Source organism: Pelophylax lessonae (assembly GCF_965119305.1).
Source record: "Pelophylax lessonae genome assembly, chromosome: 4".
Classification (NCBI taxonomy): Eukaryota; Metazoa; Chordata; class Amphibia; order Anura; family Ranidae; genus Pelophylax; species Pelophylax lessonae.
Window position 1 is genome coordinate 298,130,283 of NC_138771.1, and position 26,563 is coordinate 298,156,845.

The 26,563-nt window shown below is 43.2% G+C and overlaps 1 protein-coding gene across 3 annotated transcripts in view; it reads left to right on the forward strand.

Annotated features, from left to right (window-relative positions):
- The first annotated feature begins 22,141 nt into the window (after positions 1–22,141).
- The window catches only part of CDK17 (cyclin dependent kinase 17), a 265,332-nt gene continuing 260,910 nt past the window's right edge, over positions 22,142–26,563 (forward strand). For 2 of the 3 annotated variants that reach the window (XM_082254997.1, XM_082254998.1), the window contains exon 1: positions 22,142–22,468. The gene's annotated coding sequence lies outside the window, so the exon portion shown is untranslated. The remainder of the gene's footprint in view (positions 22,469–26,563) is intronic. The other variant, XM_082254996.1, reaches the window with a different exon arrangement.

The window sequence follows — 26,563 nt, forward strand, 5'->3', positions numbered from 1 at the left end:
GAAGACCTTCTCCTCAATATGCTATTGGGGACCTCGTTTGGCTATCGACGAAAAATTTAAGGTTAAAGATCCCTAGCAAAAAGCTTGGACCTTTATTTCTGGGACCCTTCCCAATTAAGAAACTCATTGGAAAAGCTGCAGTACAACTCACTTTACCGGCAGATCTCAGAATACATCCCATCTTTCATGTGTCGCTACTGAAACCACATGTTCCTAACCAAGGAATAAGGCCTACCATCTTGCCTCCACCTCCAATACAAGTTGAAGGCGGAGAAGAATTTGAGATTAGGGAGATTTTGGATTCTCGTATCCACAGAGGAAGACTCCAATATCTCATAAGATGGAAGAACTATGGACCCCAAGACGACACCTGGTTGGATACTTCTGATGTTCACGCACCTAGGCTTATACGAAGGTTTCACTCTAAATACCCTGAGAAACCAGTGCTATAGGCCTTCCGGAGCCGGCCTTAAGGGGGGGGGTACTGTAAGATTCTGGTACCTTTGGTACCCTTATTGCCCATTTTCCTTTTCATATTGCGTCCCACCTTTTTAGTTAGGTGGAACGCATATACCTTTAAGCCGTATGACATCATCACTGAGCGCCGCTCTGAGCGGCTATTTCAATCGCCGGCTTTCTCTCTCAGGTTGTTCGTTCAAGCCGCCAGTATACAGCTATGCCTGACGCTACCTGGACTTGTATCTCGCTACCTGTTCTTGTGCTTCACTTTCTGATCTAGTATCTCGCTACCTGATCTAACCGCATGCTTACAAGCCTTGTCTTATGCTGCCGGAGCCTCCAACTATTCTCTTTACCTGGAACAGACCGGAACCTCGATACTGATCCCGTATCTCGCTACCGGATCACTCCCTCACTACCGGACCCCTCTACTTACTAACCTTACTAGTGATAAGTACCCCACAGGGGATTCCTCCATAACAAACTTACACTATCTACTTCTGCACATTAAGGACTGTTACTATCTATGCATTACTAATTCTATCATCTGCACTGTTACATAGATTGCTAGCTCTTGAGTCTACTACCATCTATCCTTGCACTGGGTTAGTCTCTCCTGTATATCATCTGCTGTCCTTACCACCTATTACCATACATGATTACTAACCTATCTGCATCCTACCTATTACCGTCTACTACTCTCCTGAACATTACTATCAAGTGCTTATCATTGCTATCACTGCTCACCCCTGTCCCTTCAGCACATCACCTCTATACTGTCATATACATCCTATCACTCCAGGAACATCTTATTGAGTGTGTGTATATCTGTATGCTGAAGCAGGCGGGTCCACAGTGATGAGTCTGGAGAGTTGGATCTGGTAATTCAACACATCTCTACATGACTACTGAGTGGAGATTCTGCAGCTGCAAATCCAGATTACTATAAAAACGCAGGAGCGTTACACTGTCATTCTCCCCTGTGTATGAATGATGATCATACGGTTCTACTATGTAGGACCGTTGATCACTGTTCATACACCTCAAGCCACAGCCAATCCCAGTTAGAAGCACGCCCCTAGGGATACACATAACCCCTCCCTCTCAAAAAAAGTTAACCCCTGCCAGTGCCATTTTACAGTAACAGTGCATATGTATAGCACTGATTACTGCAGTAATGTCACTGGTAACCCCAAAAGTGTCAAAAATGTCAGTCAAGGGTCCGATCTGTCCGCCGCAATGTCGCAGTACCGCAAAAAAAATTGTCAAATTCGTTTGGGTACAGCGTCGCACGACCGCGCAATTGTCCGTTAAAGTCACGCAGCGCCGAATCGCAAAATAGGCCCTGGTCAGGAAGGGGGTAAAATCTTCCGGGGCTTAAGTGGTTAAAGTGATTCACAGATTTATTTTTTATTATTGGAAGAACATTTCACACTTTTTGATATTAATACCATACAGGTGTATCAATTACATTATTCTTGGATCTATTTCACGTTCCACGTTTGACACTAATCTACTTGCTTATACTCATATTATAATAATATTTTGGCTTTAGTTTTGATTTTGTATATTGATTGTAATATGATTACCAATTTTATGTATTTTATTTAGAATAGCGCACCACCTTCACATTACTATTTATTCTTTTGGTCAAGTTTTGAGTACTTTATTTTGGTGGTAGCAGCAATTCACTTTTCACATAATTATTACATTTTATCCCTTGCAATACCCCATTAGCCAGTTGTAGCATCGCACCAGTGCTTCTATATTTCCAGAAAACCAGCTTTAACACACCCCCACCCCCAACTCTGGTGGTCAGAGGCAGTGAGAGTTAACACTCTACTGCACTGCTGGTCAATGGCAGTGAAATAACTTTGCCCACAGTACAGTCTCTCACATTCAGTGCCAGGTATTGGAATACAGAGAGCTGCCACTCTAATTTCTGTATGATGGCCAATAGTCAACAGGCTGTGTGTTGGGCACTAGGGCTATAGAGGTTGCCCCAGTATTTAAGGATCTGATAGATAATTGGCAGTAGACACTCAACAAAACCTCGTATTCACTGGCAGGCCAAGCATTGCAACTTGCCATGGTCGTGATGTTAGTCTGTTAAACGTTAGAGGAATGGACTAAAAGCATGACAAGAGATCCAGCTTTTCTCCACATTAATTCTTTATTTGTGGAGCATTTTCAATTCATGCTGACAGCCCTGCATTTCTGTGTAGATGGGTAACATATCCGCTTATCCATAACTTGCATATGTGATAATCAATGAAAGGGATATATCAATAACACTGCTGTGGATCAGAATATTCTTGATATGTTGAGAAAACAAATCAGATCCCTAAGATTGGAATTTAAAGGTTAATTGGACCACAACAATTTTTAAAAAATCTATATTTTATTGAACATAGAATACATAAAAAGACTTTTACACATAAATAAACACAATTAAAAACATATAATCATGTCTGAACAGAGATCGGACCATCATGGCAAGTTCATGCAAATTATTGTTACATAGCGATGGAAAAGTGAGCCCCTGTGCATCAATGCGTTTCACAGATTTGTTTCCTGAGGACACACTGAAGGATAACAGAAGAAAAAACAGACCTCACTTTCTTGTCTAGACGTGAGCATGCATACATACAGAATCTCCCGGGGCGGGCACTGGGGCAACAGGAGAGATCAAGTAGTCAAACCCCACGTGGTCTAATATGCTCAAAACTTTGGTCATAAAAAGATGTATGTTTAAAATGAAACTCCCATGGATTCAAGCAACCAAGGACAGATGATATGTTGAATATTACTTTGTAGACTGGCAAACCCTTCCCTGAAGAAGATTTTGAAAATGGATAAATTTAAATTAGTTGGATTTTCTGGCTGGGGTATATTGTGAATTAATTCCTGCCAGTTACATATGGTATTTGCACTTTTAAAAAAGATGTTTTATACTGCGAAGAGTGATTTTTATGTAAATGTATTTTATTTTAATATTGCATATAATAACATATATTGTATACAGTATGTTCTTGTTTTGCCATATAAAGTCAGATGGGAGGGTACATTTAGTAGTAAATGTAAATAGGAAGTAGATGTCTTTCGTCTTATTGCTCATATGAATTTCCTGTCAATAAACATGTAGAAAACACTTAAAGGATAAGTTCACTTTTTTTAGAAAAAATAATAAATGCTCATTTATTTTGCAGGTGTATTTATTTATTTTTATTTTTTTGAGCCTATAAAGCATTGCACCAGTGATCAGCAGATCATTTGTGCCATGCAGATCTGCCAGTGTATCTGCTTGCCCATACATCCTGTACAGGTAAGCAGATACAATCTGACAGGAAGCATGAATAAACTACCACGTTACTCCATAGCAGACTGTAGTTTTCTAATTAAAGGACACTGTAAATAAGTGATGCGGTCGGGCAAAGTTGTGACTGCTAGTGGGGGGAACCTTGCTAGCTGTCGGGGAGGAGAATGTTCTTAATATGAATATGGGTGTAACCTGTAACATGTTACGAAAGGTGAACATTTCCTTAACTAATATTTTGGGCTGTGGCACAGGTATACAAAAAGTGTTTGCTGTACATAACCTTTGAGGATGAACGTCTCTTCAGAGCTACGTTAGATGCCTTCATCTAGGAGGTTTTAAGGGGAAGAGTACTTCACCCCCATCTCTAAGATAAAAGTAATTTTCTTCTCCCAGGCCCCTTCTTGCCTCTTGTCTTCCAACTTTAGCAGATTAGCAGATCTTCCCAAAGCCCTTGTGGGTCTTCCAGAGCAAAGGGTTATTGCCTCAGTTCCTATTTCGGAAAGGTTTCAAGGATTTTATTTCAACATTTTCACAGTTCCACAACCAAAAGGGGCATACTGGGATCTAAAGGCTGTGAATGTTTTCCTTTGGCCCCAAAAGTTCTGTATGAAATCCACCGGGTCTGTCATAGTATCCTTTTATCAGGTAGACTTTGTGGCCTCTGTAGACAGAAATGATATGTACTTGCATGTCCCTATTTTTCCATAACAGAGCAATTTCTTCACTTTGTTGTGGGTTCTCACCGCTTTCTGTCCATGACCTTGCCATTCGGACTGTCTGTCCAAGGAGGAGTCAGCGCAGATCCTAGCCAACAATGTGAAATGGTTCAGTTGGATCCCAAAGCTTCAGAAGTTTGCATTTTAGCCAGGAGTAATACTAAGATTATTTGGATCTGACCCTTGACGCAGCTCAAGCCAAAAAAAATGTTCCACAAGAAAAACTTAAAGTTCTCTGCTTCTAGACTCTTCATTACAAGGGTCAAGCGGCTTTTTTCTTTTGCATAAGAGTCATGGGGCTGATGGTAGGCTCTTTCAAGGCAGTTTTGTTTGCCCAGTTTTGCTTCAGACCCTTTCAAATCAACATCCTACCATTGTGGGACAAATTGGTAAAGTCTCAGGATGAACAAATTCACCTGACACCAAAGATCAGGTTGTCTTTGGCTTGGTGGCTTGGGAATCCAGCTCTGGAGTTAGGGAAATTCTTATTTCTGAAGGAGTCCCAGACACCTGTCGATGCAGGGGACTTCGTTGCTGGGAGAATTTTAAGGGGTCTGATTAGGGTTTAGTTGGACACTTGGTATTGGTGTACATCAACCATCAGGGAGGAACCAAAGGTCTTACTCGGTATAAGAAGTAGATAGGATTCTGCCCTGGGCAGAACTTATGTTGCAATCTTATCCACCATTCACATCCTAGGTATTGACAATTTGCAGACTATCTGAGCCAGCAGCGCCTGAACCAGGGGGAATGGTTCCTACCCTCAGAAATGTTCCAGAACCTGTGTCACAGGTGGGGAACACTGAATGTGGATCTCCTGTCTTCCAGATAGAGTAACAAGCAAGACAGGTTTGTCTCAAGGTGCAGAGACCCTCAAACTGATGCATGCTCTTGTGGCTTGGTGGGAACAACTCAACCTGAACTATGCCTTTCCTTCCCTGAAACTCCTAGACCTAAGCAGACACTCCCTGAACTCTTCCAGATCGACTGAATCATCTGACCCAAAGACCAGTTTGCCATCCTGCTTGAAGGTTGCTGGCCTTTATGGAATGGCTGTTGAAGGTACAGGGGTTTCTCCAAATCAGTGACCTCTATGATGTCAAAAGCCAGGAAGTCCAATTCCTGCAAAATATACAACCACACACTGAAGTCATAAGTAATTTTGTGTGAGAGAAAAATAACGCTCCAGAAAATATTAAATGGGATGAATCCTGACCTATTTTACATCCAAGCCTGAATAAACAATTGTCCCTGAGTCTTATTAAAGGTCATATCTCCAAAGACCATTAGCCACTCATTCTTTGATTTATGCCGGGTAGACATGGGCCAAAAACGGTCGGTTTGGAATGAACCGGACACTTTTGGCTTGTATGTACAAGGGTCTCACGAACCTTTTGAACCTATCAGATTCATGTACCTGATTTGGTAGCTTTGTCCTGTAAACAATCTTTTCTGATGTTACACAAGGACAAGTTGGTATTAAGGCTTAGAGCCTCCCTCGTTCCCAAAGGCTTTCACCTTAACTGGGACATTGTGCTGCACCCCTCTGCTTGGCCCGGGTACATCAGAAAATTTTCCTTCATTGGCCGAAAATATTTCAAGTGTGTCTACCTAGCAGCCACCAGCTCCATTAAAAGGGCTAAAGCTAAGTCCACACATATCAAAATTTCTGGTTCTGGTTCTGCGGGAACTGACTGAATTTTGGATTGTATGTAGCCTTCCTATTTAACAAAAGCCAGGCTTTGGAAATCAAACGGTCCAACTGGAAAAATCTGCTTTCAATCTGTGCCTGCAGCCAATTGCCAGTGGTTACAGTGCTGATTTGTGTATATTGACAGTGGGGTCCCCGCTGTCAGAATACAATAGAACAGCAGATGAGATCTCTGCATCCACATCTAGATCTGCAGAAATATGTGATTTTTGTTTTGATCAACCAGTGGGTGTATCCTGCTTAACTTTTTCCCATCCTAGATGGTCTTCTTCAAGGGTAACCAGCTTCTTCTAACATTTGTCAGTGACTCAGATAAATAATAATCCAAGCCTAAGGGATGGGGTTCCACCCTTTCCTGTCAGGGCACCTTCTACTAGATCAGTGAATGCTTCTTGGGTTTTTTGATATCAGGCAACTGTTCCCAGATTTGCAAGACTGCCACGCTGTCTTCTTTTTACACAATCTTGGCTCCAGGTGGATGCCCGAACCTCTTCTAATAGGGTGTAAAGTCTGTCAGGTGACTCTTGAGCTGCAGGCATTCCCCAATTTGTTGGTTGGGCCTGTTAGTGTTTTGTTTCACCCCCGTCCCAAATGTCCCTGGACCCTTTTCAATACAAGGAACCTGTGTTCCTACTATTTAGGAACACAGGTCTCTGTGTTCATCTATTGAGTACATCCCCCACACAGTTAGAAAGCATCCCCTAGGAGAACACTTAACCCTTTGATCGCTCCTGGTGTTAACCCCTTCCCTGCCAGTGTCATTAGCACAGAAACAGTGCATATTTTTAGCACTGATTACTGTAGTAATGTCACTGGTCCCCTCAAAAGTGTCAAAAGTGTTAGTTAGGTCCGATCTGTCCACCGCAGTGTCGCAGTCCCGTTAAAAATCACTGATCGCCATTACTAGTAATAAATAAATAAAAATGACATAAATCTATCCCCTAATTTGTAGACGTGTTAACAAACCAATCAACATACACTTATTGGGATTTACCAAAAATATGTAGCAGAACTCATATTGGCCTAAAATGATAAAAAAAATTAGATTTTAATTTTTTTTTATTGGATGTTTTATAGCAGAAAGTAAAAAATATAGTTTTTTTTTTTTTTTGAAGAATTGTCTCTTTTTTTGTTTATAGTGGTGATCAAATACCACCAAAAGAAAGCTCTATTTGTGGGAAAAAATGGACATCATTTTTTTTTCCCCGAGTACAGCATCGCATGACCATGCAATTGTTAGTTAAAGTAACTCGGTGCCGTATCGCAAAAAATGGCCTGGTCATTAGGGGGTAAAACCTTCCGGTCCTTAAGTGGTTAATCGTTCCTTTAGAAACCCTTTAAAGAGATATTAAAGTCTTGGTTTTTTTTTTCTTTAAAATAACAAACAGGTTATACTTACCTGCTCTGTGCAATGGTTTTGCACAGAGCAGCCCAGATCCTCCTTTTTTTTAGCCACTGTTTATCTCAGCGCGATTTGACATGCAAATCGTATGTCAAATCGGCAATTGGAGCGTCCCAATCAGTGCGATGCTGACTTTTTGGCGCTGCACCGGTTTCCAAAAGTAGTTCCTGCACTACTTTCGGCGACTTTGGGGGCAACTTCAGTAGACATCTGTGCATAAACACACATAGATCTCTTTCAAGTCGCCCCCAAAGTCAGACTGAATTGCGGCTTTGAAATTGTGCGAGTTCAGATGAAGTTGTACAATTTCAAAGCCGCGTTCAATGTCAACGAGGGCTGAGGGTCCCACGCTGGTACTCCTGGCCCCTCCCTCCTGCAAGATGCCCCCACAGCAAGCAGCTTGCTCTGGGGGCACCCAAGCAGGCGCACTCCCGACCTACAGCTCTGTGTCCATTCACACATGGAGCAGCGACTTGGCCCTGCCCCCTCTGTCTCCTGATTGGCTCACTGGCTATGTTAACAGCAACAGGAGACAATGGCTCCCATTGCTGCCAAAAGCCAATCATTCCCAGGAGAGGCAAGGCTCTTGTGGACATTGCTGGATCGAGAGGGGGCCCAGGTAAATATTAGGGGGGCTCCTGCACACAGAAGATTTTTTACCTTCATGCATAGAATGCAACTCACTCCCACAGTGAAGAGAACTCACTGCTCCAGGTGAGGTGAGTGAGCCAAATGGAACCCGTGCATGAGTGCTAGCCTCCTTGCCTCCGTAAGCAGTATCAAAAGAAGAAATGGCTGCACATCACAGTTCATTCCAAATGCCTTTATTAAGAATTCTCAAAGTGGCACCGCAGGACACCAACAATTTGCATAGTAGATGTGTTTCACACAATAAAAGTGTGCTTAATCATTAAAATTCTGGGATACAACGAACTACTCTAAGACTCGGTTCACACCCATGTGTTTTTTAATGCTTTTTACAGAAACCCACTACAGTCCATTTCACATGGTTTTCTATGAGCCATGTTCACACCCAGAGGCGTACCTAGGGTCTCCAGCGCCCTTGGCGAGAAGCTGTATCGGCGCCCCCCCCCCCCCCCCCCCCTTATCATTAAAGAGTTAGATATTCTGTTGTTTGCCTTTTACATCAATTTCTATTCATTTTTAATCGTCTGCGTATCCATGAAGGGTCCATTCACACCAGCGCGACTTGTCAGGCGACTTGGTCGCCTGACAAGTCGCGGTAGGTCGCTCGCCATTGAGTAGTACAGGACCCGTTCTAATAGGAGCGACACAAGTCGCTCTGACTTAGAAAAAGGGTCCTGTACTACTTTGGGGCGACCTGGAGGCGACTTGCATTGACTTCAATTATATGAAGTCCCTGCAAGTCGCGACTTCACAGGTCTCCCCACAAAATCCTGTCGCAGCAGAGTGAATGGGCTGTAAAGATAATGTTTAGGTTATAAAAAAAAGAAAAAACACTGTTTTTTTAGTTTGTTATAACATTTTGCAAATAGGTAATTGTTCTCCTTCAATAATGTGCGCTAATGAGGCGGCACTGATGGGCCCTGATAAGGTGGCACCGATATATATATATATATATATATATATATAGTGCAGTATAGAGGAGGCCACATCCTGTGTGTGTGTGTGTGTGTATATATATATATATATATATATATATATATTTAGAGTTCAGTATAGTGGAGGCTGCGTCCTGCATATATATATATATATATACACACAGGATGTGGCCTCCTCTATACTGCACTCATAGCCTATATATATATATATATGACTATGAGTGCATTTTAGAGGAGGCCACATCCTGTGTGTGTGTATGTATATATATATATATATATAGATATATATAGATATATATATATATATATATATATATATATATATATATATATATAGAAATATGAGTGTAGTATAGAGGAGGCCACATCCTGTGTATATATATACGTATGATGTGATGTGGCCTCCTCTATACTGCACTATATATATATATATATATATATATATATATATATATACACACAGGCCCGTCGGAACAAGGCAGGCAAACCAAGCAATTGCTTGGGGCCCCGAGCTGGCCTGGGGCCCCAAGACAACGACTGGTCAGTCACTTACTTTCAGGGGTCGGCAAGGTGTCCGCTCACGGACACTGGTGTCCGTGAGCGGTCCTTGCTGTGTCCGCCGCACCGCCACTTTTGGAGACTCACGTCAGGAGTCACAAGTCCAATCTTCGACACGATGCGATGGCTCGGGGGCGGGGCCTCACCGCCTCTGGTCTCCCTCGGCTTGGCTCTATCTCTGTCCGGCGCCGCCCACAAGTGGATTGGTGGTGGCGAGGGACACCTGCTGCCTGAGCAGCTGCGGAGTGATCTCTCTATCTGAGCCCTGGCTGGGGGAGGGAGGGACTGTCTGTGGGAGTCTCTCTGTGCACTGTGTGCAGTGCGGCCGCCCAGCGCGGGAGAACACTAGGTGTTCAGAATATATTTTTCTTAAAGCAGGGAGGAACTGGAGTTTGGACTGAGGAATGGACTGGAGAGGCTGGAGGACTCGGGACAGTGGCAGCCTAAGGTAGGAAAAGTAATAAGAACTGTATTAAAGTCAAGTGACTCATTAAGAGGATTCTATGGGGGAGGGGCCTGCCCTTCTCAGGGGATCTATAATGGGAGTGGGACCCTGGCCTGGCCTGTTCTAAAGGGGGGGTTTATGGGGACCCTGCTCGAAAGGGGGATTTATGCCAAAGATCCCCCCTTAGAGCAGGCCAATGTCCCCATAGATCCACTTTAGAGAAGGGGCCTCATAGAACCCCCTTTAGAGCAGGGTCGGACACTTCTCTAAAGGGGGTTCTATGGGGCCCCTTCTCTAAAAGGGGGATCTATGGGGACTTTAGCCTGCTCTATAGGGGGATCTATGGGGACCCTGCTTTAAAGGGGGATCTATGGCATAGATCCCCTTTAGAGCAGGTTTCCCATAGATCCCCCTTTAGAGCAGGGTCCCCATAGATCCTCCTTTAGAGCAGACTAGGCCAGGGTCCCTATAGATCCCCTTTAGAGCAAGGTTCCCCATAGATCCCCTTTAGAGAAGGGTCCCGATAGATTCTATGGGGACCCTTCTCTAAAGGGGCATCTATGGGGACCCTGCTCTAATGGGGTAGCTATGGGGACTCTGCTCTAAAGGGGGATCTTTAGAGATCCTTCTCTAAAGGGGGATCTGTGGGGACCCTGACCTGCTCTAAAGGCGGATCTATGGGGGAACCCTGCTCTGAAGGGGGATCTATGAGGACCCTGCTCTAAAGGGGGATCTATGGGGATCCCACTCTAAAGAGGGATTTATGGGGACCCTGGCCTGCTCTAAATGGGATCTATGGGGACTTTAGAGTAGGGTCCCCATAGATCCCCCTTTAGAGCAGACCAGGGTCCCCATAGATCCCCCTTTAGAGGGCTTTGCGTGTGTGCGGGGGTGTATATATATATACACACAGGGCATGGCATCCTCTATACTGCACTCTCTCTCTCTCTCTCTATATATATATATATATACACACACAGGATGTGGCCTCCTCTCTCTCTCTCTATATATATATATATATATATATATATATATATACATATATATATACATATATATATATATATAGTGCAGTATAGAGACCACATACTGTATATATTTTTATATATATATATATATATAGTATGGTATACTCATGGTACCTGGGAGCCAGCTAAGCTTCCGTCACTGGCAGAGAGATTGCAGCATTCTTCATCCCCCACCGGCAGCCTGCTGAGCCTGGAGCTGCCTAGGGGCCTGCTGATGACGAGTCATGTGGGCGGAGCCCTGTGACGAGGGAAGCCGCCAGCCCGCCCATCGCTCCGAGTCTGAACAGTGGACACACAGCGAGCATGATAGGAGGGCGGCTTCCGGGAAGCGGGGGGGGCGCTGGCCGCGGGACCGGGGGGTGCAGGCTGAACGGAGGACCGGGAGGAGCAGTAAGTCACTGCTTCTGCACTACACTGCCAGTGTTTTTCCGCCCCCCCTCGGCCTGCGCCCCTGGCGGGCGCCGTTCTGGCCAACCCCACGGTACGCCCCTGTTCACACCTAAGCTTTTTTCCAGCCACTGCATTTTTGGAAAGAGTCAGGGAAGTTTTTAAATGTGAAACAGTGTGTTTTTGGTTTAATAGACTTCAAGGCAGAAGCTGCAGCAAAGCATGTAGTGCATTTTTGCAGCAATTTTACAGCAATTTGTGACAAATTTGCAACAAACTGGCCAAAATGAGAAAATGCAGGAAAAAAGCGTGTGCAAAAAAGCAAAAAACGCACTTCAAAAAGCACTAAAGGAACGGATCAAAAGCAAACTGCACATGTGTGAGCCAAGCCTTAAAACTGCTCCCACCCCCCTTCTAACACCTATACTAACTAGCCTGTAGAACAGGGATCTCCAAACTACGACCCTCCAGGTGTTGCAGAACTACACGTCCCATGAGCCATTGTAAAACTCTGACATTCACAGACATGATCAGGCATGATGGGAATTGTAGTTACTGAACAACTGGAGGGCCATAGTTTGAGACCTTTGCTGTAGGAGAAAGCTTACTTACCTGTTCTCAGGCCACTCTGCTCCAATCATGTGATTTGCTCTCCTCTATCAGATAGCAGTGGCTTCAGGGAAGAGGAGGGACAGCCGAGAATGGATAGCCCATAGTAGGTCTATGGGTGAAGTCACCGATCAGTCATTCCAGTCATTTTCGGAGTGCTCTTCCCTCTCCCCTCTACCCGGCACTGGCTGACATGGGGGTGATCATGTGATCAGACCAGAACAACCTCAGAATAGGTAAGTATGTACAGTATCTCACAAAAGTGAGTACACACCTCATATTTCTGTAAATATATTATTAAATCTTTTCATGTGACAACACTGAAGAAATGACACTTTGCTACAATTTAAAGTAGTAGAGTGTACAGCTTGTATAACAGTGTAAATTTGCTGCCCCCTCAAAATAACTCAACACACAGCCATTAATGTCTAAACTTCTAGCAACAAAAGTGAGTACACCTCTAAGTGAAAATGTCCACATTAGGCCCAATTAGCCATTTTCCCTCCCCGGTGTCATGTGACTCGTTAGTGTTACAAGGTCTCAGGTGTGAATGTGGAGCAGGTGTGTTAAATTTGGTTTTATCACTCACTCATACTGGCCACTTGAAGTTCAACATGGCACCTCATGGCAAATAACTCTCTGGGGATCTGAAAAAAAGAATTGTTGCTCCACATAAAGATGGCCTAGGCTATAAGAAGATTGCCAAGATCCTGAAATTGAGCTGCAGCATGGTGGCCAAGACCAACAGGACAGGTTCCACCATGATCAAGCTTCACCATGATCGACCAAAGAAGTTGAGTGCACATGCTCAGCGTCATATCCAGAGGTTGCCTTTGGGAAATAGACGTATGAGTGCTGCCAGCACTGCTGCAGAGGTTGAAGGGGTGGGGGGGGGGGGGGGGGGTCAGCCTGTCAGTACTTAGACCATACGCTGTACACTGCATCAAATTGGTCTGCATGGCTGTCGTCCCAGAAGGAAGCCTCTTCTAAAGATGATGCACAAGAAAGCCCGCAAACAGTTTGCTGAAGACAAGCAGACTAAGGACATGGATTACTGGAACCATGTCCTGTGGTCTGATGAGACCAAGATAAACTTATTTGGCTCAGATGGTGTCAAGCGTGTGTGGCGGCAACCGGGTGAGGAGTAGAAAGACAAGTGTGTCTTGCCTACAGTCAAGAATGGTGGTGGGAGTGTCATGGTTTGGGGCTGCATGAGTGCTGCCAGCACTGGGGAGCTACAGTTCATTGAGGGAACCATGAATGCCAACATGTACTGTGACATACTGAAGCAGAGCATGATCCTCTCCCTTCAGAGACTGGGCCGCAGGGCAGTATTCCAACATGATAACGATAAAGGTGATGGACTGGCCAAGCATATCTCCAGACCTAAACCCTATTGCACATCTGTGGGGCATCCTCAAATGGACAGTGGAGGAGCGCAAGGTCTCTAACATCCACCAGCTCTGCAGACTCGTCATGGAGGTGTGGAAGAGGAGTGGCAACCTGTGAAGCTCTGGTGAACTCCATGCCCCAGAGGGTTAAGGCAGTGCATGAAAATAATGGTGGCCACAGAAAATAGTGACAATTTGGGCCCAATTTGGACGTGTTCACTTAGGGGTGTACTCACTTTTGTTGCCAGCAGTTTAGATTTAGCAGGGAGACAGTAAATTTACACTGTTAAAAAAAGCTGTACATTCACTACTTTACATTGTAGCAAAATGTAATTTCTTCAGTGTTGTCACATGAAAAGATATAATAAAATATTTACAAAAATGTGAGGGGTGTACTCACTTTTGTGAGATACTGTACATCTTTCTTCTACAGGTTAGTCAGCATAAGAGCCGGTTCACCCGACTTGGACCTGTGAAGTCTCGGTGCACAGCGCGCACCGCGACCTCGGAGCGACATGCATGGACTTCATATCATTGAAGTCAATGCAGGTCGCTCCAGGTCGCCCCAAAGTGGTACAGGACCCTTTTTCTAAGTCGGATCGACTTGTGTCACTCCTATTAGAACGGGTCCTGTGCTAATCTATGGCAGGTGACCCAAGTCGCCTGACAAGTCGCCCCAGTGTGAACCGACTCTAAGAGTTAGAAGAGGGTGGGCGCAGTTCTAAGATTAGATAGTTTTATCCCGGAATTCCACTTATTTGTTTACTTTATTTATTTGTTTATTTTATTTACTTGTTTTATATAAAACCTATTTTAGTTTTAGGCTCGGCTCACATATATGCGATGCGGGAAGGCTGCGAATTCGCAGCCTTTTCCCGCATCGCACACGCACCCCCGGCAGTTCACACTGCCATATGCGATACGCTGGGGGTGTCAATGTAATCTTAACGACACCCCCAGTTTGATCGCATATCGCAGTGCGATCGTGCAGTTCGCACAGGATGGGATCGCACAAGTGTGAACCGCTGTGCGATCCGATCCTGATGCGGCTGCAAAAATGCCTCCTGTGCGTGTTTGCACCGGGTGCGATGCGAATTTAGCCATACAAACTGTATGGCTAAACTCGCACCGCACAGCTGATCGCATGTAATGTCGGAGCAGTGCGCTCCGATATTACATGCGAACCCGGCACTCGCAGAAGTGTGAACCGGGTCTTAGTTTTGGACAGAGGGATTAGGACATCTGACAGTTTTTATTGCTGTCTGTGTTCCTGTTAGGAGGATTCACTCTCTCTATTAGTCATGTTTACTGTTATCATCGGAAGTAAAAGTAAAAGTAAAAGAAAATCCCACATTTTGAATTGATATCAGAACAGTAAGGGCTTATTCACACTTGACTAAATGTTTAACGCTTAACAAACCCTCCTATAGCTTTAGTATGGACGTTAGACTCGGGTTAATGAGCTTTAGTATTGGCATTAGACTGGAGTTTTACAAGCATTAATGACGAGTTAAAAATGCTCCCCAAACGCCCTATGGGCAGTTTTGAAGCGTTTGATGAGCGTTAAGGCACGTTAAAACCGCTCCACCAATGCCTATTCCTTTACAGGAAATAAACAAATCTTAACCCCTGCAACCACACCGCAACTGCCTGCCAGAGCGTTTACGAAGCATTACCATAGACTTGAATGGGAGGCGCTCAAAGGCTTCAAACACCTCCTGACTCGACATAAGGCTTCAACTTTGAAGTGATGCAACGCGACGCTAACGTGTCTTTGTCCTTGTTTTTGTAGCACTGCCCCCTTGAAGGCTGCTGAATTTCTCACCTTTTCCTCTGGGTCACCGGTAGCAACTGCATGCAGAAACTTAACACTTTACTTTCGGGCGCAGTCAATGAACAGTCTCGGGGTTGTTGATTTTATTTTATATGGGGATGGGAGAAGGGAAGAGTGGGATACTCCAAAACTTGAACTATTCACAATGCTGAGGACTTCTATCTGAGGATGCGGCTAGGCCGCAGTTTCACCTTGCCACTAGATGAATCTGAGGTAAAGTTCCTGAATAGACACTTGCTTAGCACTTATCTTCAGGGCCCTCGCCTAGCATCTTCTTTCACTCCACCAGCTGACACCCGTCCTCTGACTACTCTACTCTGGAGTGGCCCCCTTCCTGGTCAGGCCCCTAGACACAATCCCCTGTACTCACAATGCTATTTTTCCAGGTTCTCCAGTGTCTCAACTCCTCTAGTCAGCTCTCCTGGGTTCAGCTCCTTCCTTCTGGCTCACCAGGCCGACTGCCTGTGACCATACATAAACTGCTGCAGAAGAGGCAGCCGCCACCCTCCCTCCGGGACTCTGCTCCCCAGCCAAAGACCCTGCAGCACATGTGCTCCTGGCTTTTATACCACACCCCACAATGTACCAAGACAACAGTCTGTGCCAATCCCTGGGGCTGTATCAAAGCCTGTGTGCCCATTGGTCAGGTTTCCTCCACTGTCCAATATGCCTCCCTATTGGACCAGTGTGAAAAACTCCCCAGACCAGATGAGTCACACACTGAACACCATGAGCAGACCTAACTCACAGATCCTGCTCTCTGTTAAGCAGAAAGCAATATAGAATTTGCCCGCTGCTCCTCTGATAGGCAGAAAGAGCCAAAAACTATACTCTCTCTCTAGAACCTACCTAGGAGGGTGCTACGCTTTGATAGTGTGAACAGCACTGTGTTCCGGATTATTGTGTCTTGTGCATAGGCATTTGAGGGGCTTTTTTTAACATCTCTCAAATACCTGCTTTTAATGCCAGTGTGAACTTTGCTTAATAGAGGGGAAATCTTCCACTAGCTCTAGTGACAACCCCGGGATTCCCTCACTTTGGAGGGATTTCCTCTTGCTTCCTGTTTTGGCTATGGGACAGGAAGTTAAGGGAAATCTCCCCAATGGGACACAGATGGCAAAAAAAAAAAACTGACAGGGGTTATAACCCTCTAGAATGAAAAAAAACATTTTGTCTTTACTTACAAATTTAAAAAAAAATAAGACTTTAGAAGGACTTTTTTTTTTTACCAAAAATATGTAGCAGAATACTTATTGGGCTAAATTGATGAAGAAATTCAATTTTTTGTAACATTTTTTATTGGATATGTTTTAAAGCAGAAAGTAAAAAATATTTTTTCAAAATTGTTGGCCTTTTTTTTTTTTATAGCGCAAAAAAATGGTACAGATGATCAAATACCACCAAAAGAAAGCTCTATTTGTGGGAAAAAAGGACATCAATTTTATTTGGGTACAGCGTCGCACGACCGCGCAATTGTCAGTTAAAATATAACAAAAGTCAATACTTTTTTTTTTAGTTTTGGATAGAGTGGAGAGGGATTAGAACATCTGTCAGTTGTTTTGTTTTGTTTTTTCTTGCTGTTTGTGCCCCCATTTAGCAGTTTCACCCCCTCTGTTTGTCCTCTTTACCATTATCATTGAAAGTGAAAGTAAACAAAAAACTAAAAATTTGGGTTGTCCCCAGAAAAGTAATAGAGGGGAAATCTTCCAATGGGGACCTGGGGGTCTGCAATGAATTTCCTTAAAGCAGACTTCCAGTCATTTTTGTGTTTTATTAAAAGTCAGCAGCTACAAATAGTGTAGCTGCTGACTCTTAAGCTGGGTTCACATTCATGCGGGTTGGATGCGGGTTTCCTCACATCCAATTCGCCTGACAGGAGACTGTGTCTGTCTGTCAATGGAGCCGATTCACGCAGCTTCGGGATGGCTGCGGAGTTGTTTGCAGAAAAGTCCTGTGTGTCTTCTGGTCCATTTCAGGTCTGAATTTAGTCATAAATTCGGACCTAATGCAGGCCTAAAACGGACTAGACTCCTGCTGCGAGCCGCTCTGAATTCAGTGTGAACCCGGCCTTAATAAACACACTCGTCTGTTCCAGGATCCAGCAATCAGGCATCACTAGTGTGGACACCGGGTGTGACAACTTGTGGGTTCACAGCCGGGTGCGCATTGCGCATGCATGAGTCACACTGCGCGTCGTGAATGGCCAAGCAATCTTCTGGGACCTTTGACGTGTCCCAGAAGATTGCATGAAGGGAGGGGGCGAGGAGAACTTCTGCTTGAGTCGCCAAGGCGGCCTGAGCGGATGTGGGAGTGGGTACCTGTCAAAACTAGGTACCTACCCCCCCCCCCCCAAAAAAAAAATGACATGCCAAATGTGACATGTCGGCCCCCTTTCACACAATCAGACCGATCGGGTCCGCCGTCCCTTTTTCAGGAAGGCCCTATCGGGTCATCCATTGACCTCTATGGGGAGGCAGATGTCAGCGGACCCCAGCCTGGCATCTGATCTTACAAGATCCGCTGAAAACAGACGTATGACGACATGTTCACCATCCATCCAGTGGGTCGGATCAGAAGGGATTGGATAAAGAAGGACAGGCTGTCCGTTTTCCCCATAGAAGTGAGCGGGACTCTGACAGGTCCGTTTCTGCACAGTGAGTGGAGACAGACCTGTCATCCGCCTTCTCAATGGGGATCAACAGAGCAATCCCTGCTAAATCCGTCCAAACTGATCCACGCCTATTCCCCACGGGGGAATCTGATCTGCGGGTCTGGCGGCTGTGATTGCCGCTGGGCAGCCGGGATCGCTCCCCATGGAGACAGAACGTCAGTCTGCTGTTGTAAACACGGCAGACTGCTGTTCTGTCAGCAATGAATACAGAGATCCTGTGTTCCTCCTATGTAGGAACACAGCTCTCTGTGTTCATTTAGCAAGCCCACCCCCCCTACAATTAGAAAGCACCCCCTAGGGACACACTTAACTGTTTGATCGCCCCTGGTGTTAACCCCTTCCCTGCCAGTGTCATTATTACAGTAACAATGCATATTTTTAGCACTGATTACTGTAGTAATGTCACTGGCCCCCCAAAAGTGTCAAAATTATCAGTTAGAGGTCTCATCTGTCCGCCACAATGTCGCAGTCCCGCTAAAAATTGCTGATCACCGCCATTACTAGTAAAAAATACATAAAAATGACATAAATCTTTTCTAGTTTGTAGAGGCGATAACGTTTGCACAAATCAATCGATATATACGCTTATTGGGATTTACATAAAAAAATATGTTTTTGGGGATTGTTATATAGAATGTGGAAAATATTGTAACATTGCGCAAACCAATCAAAATACGCTTATTGCCATTTTTTTGACCAAAAACATGTAGCAGAATACAAATGAGCCTAAAAGGATGAACAATTATGATATTTAATTTTTTTGGGGGGGGAATGTAATATAGCAGAATGTGAAAAATATTGTTTTTTTCTTTTTCAGAATTGTCACTGTTTTTTGTTTATAGTGCAAAAAATAAAAATCGCAGAGATGATTAAATACCACCAAAAGAAATCTCTATTTGTGGGGAAAAAAGGACATCAATTTTATTTGGGTATATCGATGTACGACTGCGCAATTGTCCGTTAAAATAACGCAGTGCCGTATCGCAAAAAATGGCCTGGTCATTAAGGGGGCAAATCCTTCCAGTCCAGAACTGGTTAGAGTGAAATTTCCACTTTTGGGCGGAACTCCACTTTAATTTGTAAGGATTTCCTCGCACTTCCTGTTTGAATATGGAACAGGAAGTGAGGGGAATTCTCCGCAATGGGACACAGATAGCGAAAATAAAATCTGACAGGGGTTTTGCTTTTGGCATATGTTTTATTGTCCAGTTCCTCCTTGTCGGAACTGGTATTGTTTTTCGTTCTGATTGTGTAAAATCTTTAATAAACTCTTTGAAAGTAAAATCTGACAGGGGTTATAACCCCCCCTTGCTCTATTCAAAATGAAAAGAAAAAAAGTTTTGCCTATAGTTCTACTTTAAAGTGGTTGTAAACTTACCTTAAAGACTTTAACCTATAGGTAAGCCTATATTAAGGCTTACCTATAGGTGCTATAAATATCTCCTAAACTTGCACCGTTTAGGAGATATTTACATTGCATGCAGCCGATGACGTCATTGGCGCATGCGCTCTGAAGGAATGGCCACCCGTGCCGTTCCTTCAGAGCCCTGTGCTGTGAACGCCGGCTCCCGCGCAGAGTGATGTAATCGCGCCCCCGGCCAATCAGATGGCCGGAGGAAGCGAACGAGGAAGCAGGGCGGCCGGACATGTCTGTCGCCTTGTCGCTGAGTGGGTGGCACTGCGGGGGCTTCGTTTTAAGGTAAGTCTTTCATAATGAGCTAGTATGCCATGCATACTAGCTCATTATGTACAAGAGCAAATGACTCCTGCGCTTGAGGGGTGGCCTTGCGGCTGGTATCCTGAAAATGTGATTCAGATGAAATTGTAGTAAATTCAGGCTGTGCTGCCACTCTCAACGGGTTGTGGTAACCCAAAGCAGATACTGGAAAAGAGAAATGGACAGTGGGTGCACCAGCCTAGCGCATTATCTTTAAAACAATTTATTGTAATAGACATGTATACACATTATACTCACAAAACGATTATGAAACACGAGCAATAAGCAATGAGGGACCACCAGGGGTCTCCACTGGGCATCCTCAGCTGCCGCAGGCTGTGGAAGGATGTAGACCTCCGAAAAACCACTTACACGTTTCGGGGTGTTCCCCCTTCATCAGAGCGCATTATGCCTTTGCCTTTACAGTTTTTTTTTTTTTCTCATTTTTTTTTATGAGGGTTTACTTCCTCTTTAAATTAAGACGATACGAAAATCGGAAGTAAATTTTTGTCTGATCTGCCGATTTTCAGATTCGTTAGTATAGTTCTTTCCACAGCCGATTACAAATTTTTGGACGACAAAAGCTGGATGTGCAGGCTATAAAATTTTCGTTTAATTAGTACAGTTTTTGTCAGAAAAAAATCGTAAGAGCAAGACTAGGCATGCTCAGAGACGAAAGAACACAAAACAATCCAACACATGACATCACTTCTGAAGTTGAATTCTGTTGTATGGGAATTTTCGTATGAAAATAATCTCTTCACTTTCCATATGAGACTAGCATGCAACAAAAAAACGGACGACAGATCGTTCGATAATCTGATCGTATGTACGAGGCTTAGGCTGGCCATACACTATACAATTCTCTTATTCAATTTCCTTTAGATTTACCTTAACCACTTAAGCCCCGGAAGATTTTACCCCCATTCCGACCAGGGGGTATTTTGCGATTCGGCACTGCGTGAATTTAACGCACAATTGCGCGGTCGTGCGACGCTGTACCTAAACGAATTTGACGTCCTTTTTTTCCCACAAACAGAGCTTTCTTTTGGTGGTATTTGATCACCTGTGCGATTTTTTTGATCACGCGCTATAAACAAAAAAAGAGCGTCAATTTTGCAAAAATAGCAATATTTTTCACATTTTTTTATATGAAATTCCCCCCAAAAAAAATGTAAAAATCAAAATTTTTAAAAATTTTCGGCCAATTTATTTTATGCTACCTATGTTTGGTAAAAAAAATCGCAAAAAGCGTATTTTGATTGTTTTGCGCAAAAGTTATCGCGTTTACTAACAAAGGGAAAGATTTTTGTCATTTTTGTTGTTTTTTTTTTTAACGCGTAATGGCGGCGATCTGCGATTTTTTTTGCGGTACTGCGACATTGCGGCGGACAGATCGGACCCTTGACTGACATTTTTGACACTTTTGGGGTTACCAGTGACATTTCTACAGTAATCAGTGCTATACATATGCACTGTTACTGTAAAAATACACTGGTAGTGAAGGGGTTAACTTTATTTGGAAGGGAGGGGCTGTGTGTGTCCCTAGGGGCGTGGTTTCTACTGTGATTGGCTGTGGCTCTAGCTGTAAGGACACTGATCAACGGATCTACATACCAGATCCGTTTTATCAGTGTCTTTGCAGCGATGAGAATGACAGGCAGTTTGTTTACACAAGCTGCCTGACATTCTCCCTCTCCCCCGCCGATCGCCGAGTGACCGGCGGACATCGGGTCCGCTGGTCACACGCGCGGGGGGGTCCGTGACCACGCGGGAGCGGGAGCGCGCCCCGGGGGGCGCGCGCTCGCTCCCTAGACCCTCACAAGCAAACAACGTAGCCCTACGTTAGTTTGCCTGTGAGGGGCTGACCGCCGACGTAGATAGTCGTGCGGCGGTCGGCAAGTGGTTAAACTATGTAATGCAAGGGCCTGCCTGACTGCATACAAATTGAAAGTGTTTAGGTTTGCCCCTATATTACATGGTTTTGGTAAATCTAAAGGAAAGTTGAACAAGAAAATTGTATAGTGTATGGCCAGCCTTAATGCAGTGCCATGTCACAAAAAATGCCCTGGTCATGAAGGGGGCGTGTAACACTGGAGCTGAAGTGATTACATTCCTCATGACCCCGTATTATTTGCACCCTGTACTCGGAGGACTGATTGGTGAGGACTTTCCTTGGAAATCATTTCCATTCAGTGGAGGAAATCCCCAGATGACGCAGTAGCGGGTAGGAAGCAGCAGGGGGCGCCGCGCTGCCATTCTCACGGTATCACTCCGCCTCCAATAGCTGCCAGGCCGGGGGCGGTTCTGCTGCGTTATAGAAGAAAAAAAAAACTAGACAGCCCGAGCAGGATCCTACCCGGAGAGAGGAATCCGGAGCAGACGTCAGCCTTGGCCCGGGGTTCCGGAGAGGCGGCTGTCACTGATCGTACACGGAGGGAAGGAGATCGGTGGAGTAGCCCGGCCGGGGAAGGGGGGGGCTCAGGAGCCATGATGTCTGTACAATTCGGTGATGTGTCGGGGTCATGACACTGCATCGCCGGTGAGCTTCTGGGATACCGAGGAGGACGTGCTGTGTGTGTATAGACTGAGCGATCACCCCATACATCGCCTGTGTGAGGACAGCCTATCATCGCCTGTGAGTATCCTGATCACCCCCCATGTGTCCTGTGCACCCCCCATAGACATGGAGGAAACCCCCACCCCCCATCTATCAGCCTGACCTCTTCCTGAACACATCTTCCCTGTCCTACATGTCACATGGAGTGTGCGAATACACATCTGCTGTCATATGGGGGCTGCTGACACATAGCTCATACATAACACATGCATCTATGTTTTCTGATTGCCATGGTGGTGGAAGGATTGGCTTTGGTTGTCCATACACTGTACAATCACATCTGCCATCGACTATAGTAGTAGGGACTGCAGGACTGAATACTGATTGGCTACTCATTGGATAACAAAATGGTTTGTTTAGGTTTGTCCTTAAGCCTTGTACACACGATGAGAAAAGCTGACGAAAAATTCCTCGTTCGATGCAATCGTACGATCATCAGATCGTTAGTACACAGCTTTCATCCAAAGTTTTCCAGGGAAGGGAAAATCGTGTGTGATATATATATATATATATATATATATATATATATATATATATATTAAAAAAAAAAAAATGTGTGTATATGTTTTTTGTTTTTTTTAATCTGTTTTTTGCTTTTTTTTTTTTTTTTCAACCTAACTGTAACTATGTATCAAACACAATTTTCTCATACGATACCAGATTGTTTCATTTTCGTCCAAAAATACTATACAAATACATTAGATCTATCTAACTATATATATATATATTGGGAGTGATCTAATCACAGAAATTCTCCTATGACAGAAAAAAATATATATAATTATTATAATAATAATTTTTTTTCTCTTTCATAAGAGAATTTTTGTACTTTAGTAACCTATTCACATTCAATATGGAGACTAGCATGGAAAAAAAAAATAATAATATATATATATATTTTTTTTTTTTTTCTCTGTCATAAGAAAACTTTTGTACTTTACTAACCTATTCACATTCAATATGGAGACTAGCATGAAAAAAAAAAAAAAGAACTATAGTTTGTCCATTAATCAATCTCATTGCTTATACTAGGCTTTAGTTTGGGATATCTAACAGCAGCCATACACAGAGTAATTTTATGTATGATCAGATTGTCCATAGATTTACTGTCCAATCAGAAGGATTGTTCATGTGCCATACATGCATTGACAAATGATTCCTTTTTCAGTTGATCTCTTCCGATAACGCGTAGCTGATCTATAGTGGAAAACCCCATTTGTTTGCTATTTCACATGCGGGGATGTGGATATTGATCAATAGAGAAGACTGAGTTGTATCTTACTATCATAAATTCTTGGTCGCATCTCCATTTCCACCATAACATCTTCTAATCTGATCAATGTACCATCATATTAATGCACAAAGTGCTGCCAGTGGATGCAAAGTGATGGATCATTTTTGGCTCTGGCCAATCCATTCAGTTGGATCAAATCTAAACTAAATCGGAGGGGAAGTTGTTTGCGGGTTCATTGATTTTGTTCGAATTGCAAATTGAGTGTTCAACCACCAATAATAATCGGGTTATTTACTTTCCTACAATCTGGATTTTTTTTTTTTTCACCCAGACCAATCAGAAGAATTTTGATGAAATTGATTGATGTGTCTTTTCACGTATTCCGATCATATTATCTGATTTTGGGTAGAGTCGTTTTATCAGATACATAAAAGAAATTGTACAATTTGGGTTGTATAGCATATGGCCAGCCTTTGACATAACCCCATTATACATGTATCTGATTGTTTTGGCCCAAGTTCAGCATGTCTTATTTAAGTGCTCATTTATACCTCAGTTTATACCCTTGCATTCAGCATGCGTCTGCAGTGCATTTTTTTATTTATTTTTTTCCCTTATTTATTGTTATATTATATAATATATATATATTTTTCCCCGCTTATTTATTGTCAAATTTTGACATATCTCTATCTTAGGCTACATTCACACCTGAGCGTAGCGTTTTCACGTGTTTTTTACCGCGATTTTTATGCAGGCGTTTTTAGATTGAATAGAGACCAATGGAAAACGCCTGTAATCTGCCCAAAAAGAAGCTCATGTACTTTTTTGAGCGTTGGGCGTTTTGCTCACAGCGTCAAAACGCTCAGATGTGAACAGGGGCCATTGAAATGAATAGGATTTGTCTTGTTGGGCGTTTTGGGAGCTGATCCTAGAGCAGAAAAACGCCCCAAAACGCCTACATGTGAACGGAGCCTTAATATAACTATTATTTATTTTTCATATATATAACACAATTTTCTGGGTTGCATTATTGTGTGCGAAAAGATGCAGAATGCTGTACATTTTTTATTTTTTATAATGCAGACTGGGCTTACGGAAAATGATTACATTTTGTTCCATTTACATTTGTACTGCGCTTAAAAATGCATGGGACTGCACCTGGTGAAAACAAGTCCTAGCACCATGAGCGAAGTTATGGTGCCATAGCTAGTCGCCCTGGTACAAATATTAATGCTCCTTTAGCCCGTGATCACCGATTTTGTTGCTCGTTACTAGAAGCGTAGGATTTCCATTACATTTTATGGGGCCCCATTTACATCTGAGCAATGTTTTGGTTCCGTAGGCCTAAATAAAAATGCTTATGTCTGAAAATGCGCACATAAAAAAAAAAAAATGCTCAAAAACACCAACATCCAGCGATGAAGTGTGATCCTATTGGTTTTATTTATTATTTCCAGTAAAATGCAGAAATCATTCAATCGGGATATGTAAAGCGACTAGAGTGTAAACATAAGGGATGGTTAATGTTTACCCTGTAAGGATGATGTATTCGGGGAGAGTCTGATTGGCTGTTTGTTTTTAAAAGGCAATCCTGCTGTCACCCAGATGTAGTATGGATGGCTCTGAGTGCAATCGTCATGGCCTTTGTGTTTATTTGGCTTTCTTACCTATTTTAAAGCAGCAAGTGCGTCCAGCCGTGGTGTGATTGGCGCTTCCATGCTGGCTGGTGTGTGACGGAGCAGAGTGATTTCTTCTAGCCCTATCATGGTGTTCTAGGGAAACACCAGTGACTCTTTGTAGAAGGCAGGGAAATCTCATCAGCACAGCAGGCATTCTTCTCAGCAACTGCTCCAAATGGTGAAGCTTGCTTTTCAGGGGGATGGGGAGAGAGGTGGAGGGATCTTGGGGAAGGGTGCAGATTAGCACGGATGATGATACTTAGCATGATTTTCACAGTGCTGAGCTTTCAATTGTGCTTGGTCATTTGCATTCGTCTTTTTGTTTTTCAAAGGAGCTTCCAATCGAATGTCTCTAGCACACTGGAACAAACACTAGAAGTCATCTGGGCATAAAACAATTGAATATACTGCTATGTTGTAGGATAGGAAGGAGAAAACCCACACAATCCCAGGGAGGACGTACTGTATAGGATGTATGCAGATGGTGGAATTCAAACCCACCACTCAGAGCTGCAAAGCAAGAATGCTAATCACTTCTCAGCACAATGCTTCCTGGAATACAAATCAAGAGATCTGCATGCTTATATCATTGCAATCCCCCCCATATCTAGTACAAATGACATCTTACTCTGTGTAATGAAGAAAACTCAACATAAAGGTGGATTTTTTTTTTCTTTTTCCCAGGCCACATATTTTGTCTAGTGCAGCTCTATATTTTGTGTGTGTTTAATAAATAGATGTGTTTATATATTTTTTATATATTTTTTCTATTCTTTTATATATGTATGTATATACATGCATGCATATATAGTGTGTATGTGTGTGTATATATATATATATATATATATATATATATATATATATATATATATATATATTTATATTGTATGTGTATATATAATATATATGTATGTGTGTGTGTATGTGTGTATATATATATATATATATATATATATATATATATATATATATTTATTGTGTGTGTGTGTATATGTATGTATATATATATATATATATATATATATATATATATATATATATATATATATATGTGTGTGTGTGTTTTTATTTTGTTAGAGATGCACCAATCGAAACATATCGGCTGAAAATGGTGTTCTCAGCATTTTGCCACTAAGGAAAAAGGTGCCAATAATGGCGCCAAAAACACACACGAATTTAAAGAATTTAAAGCGATATTTA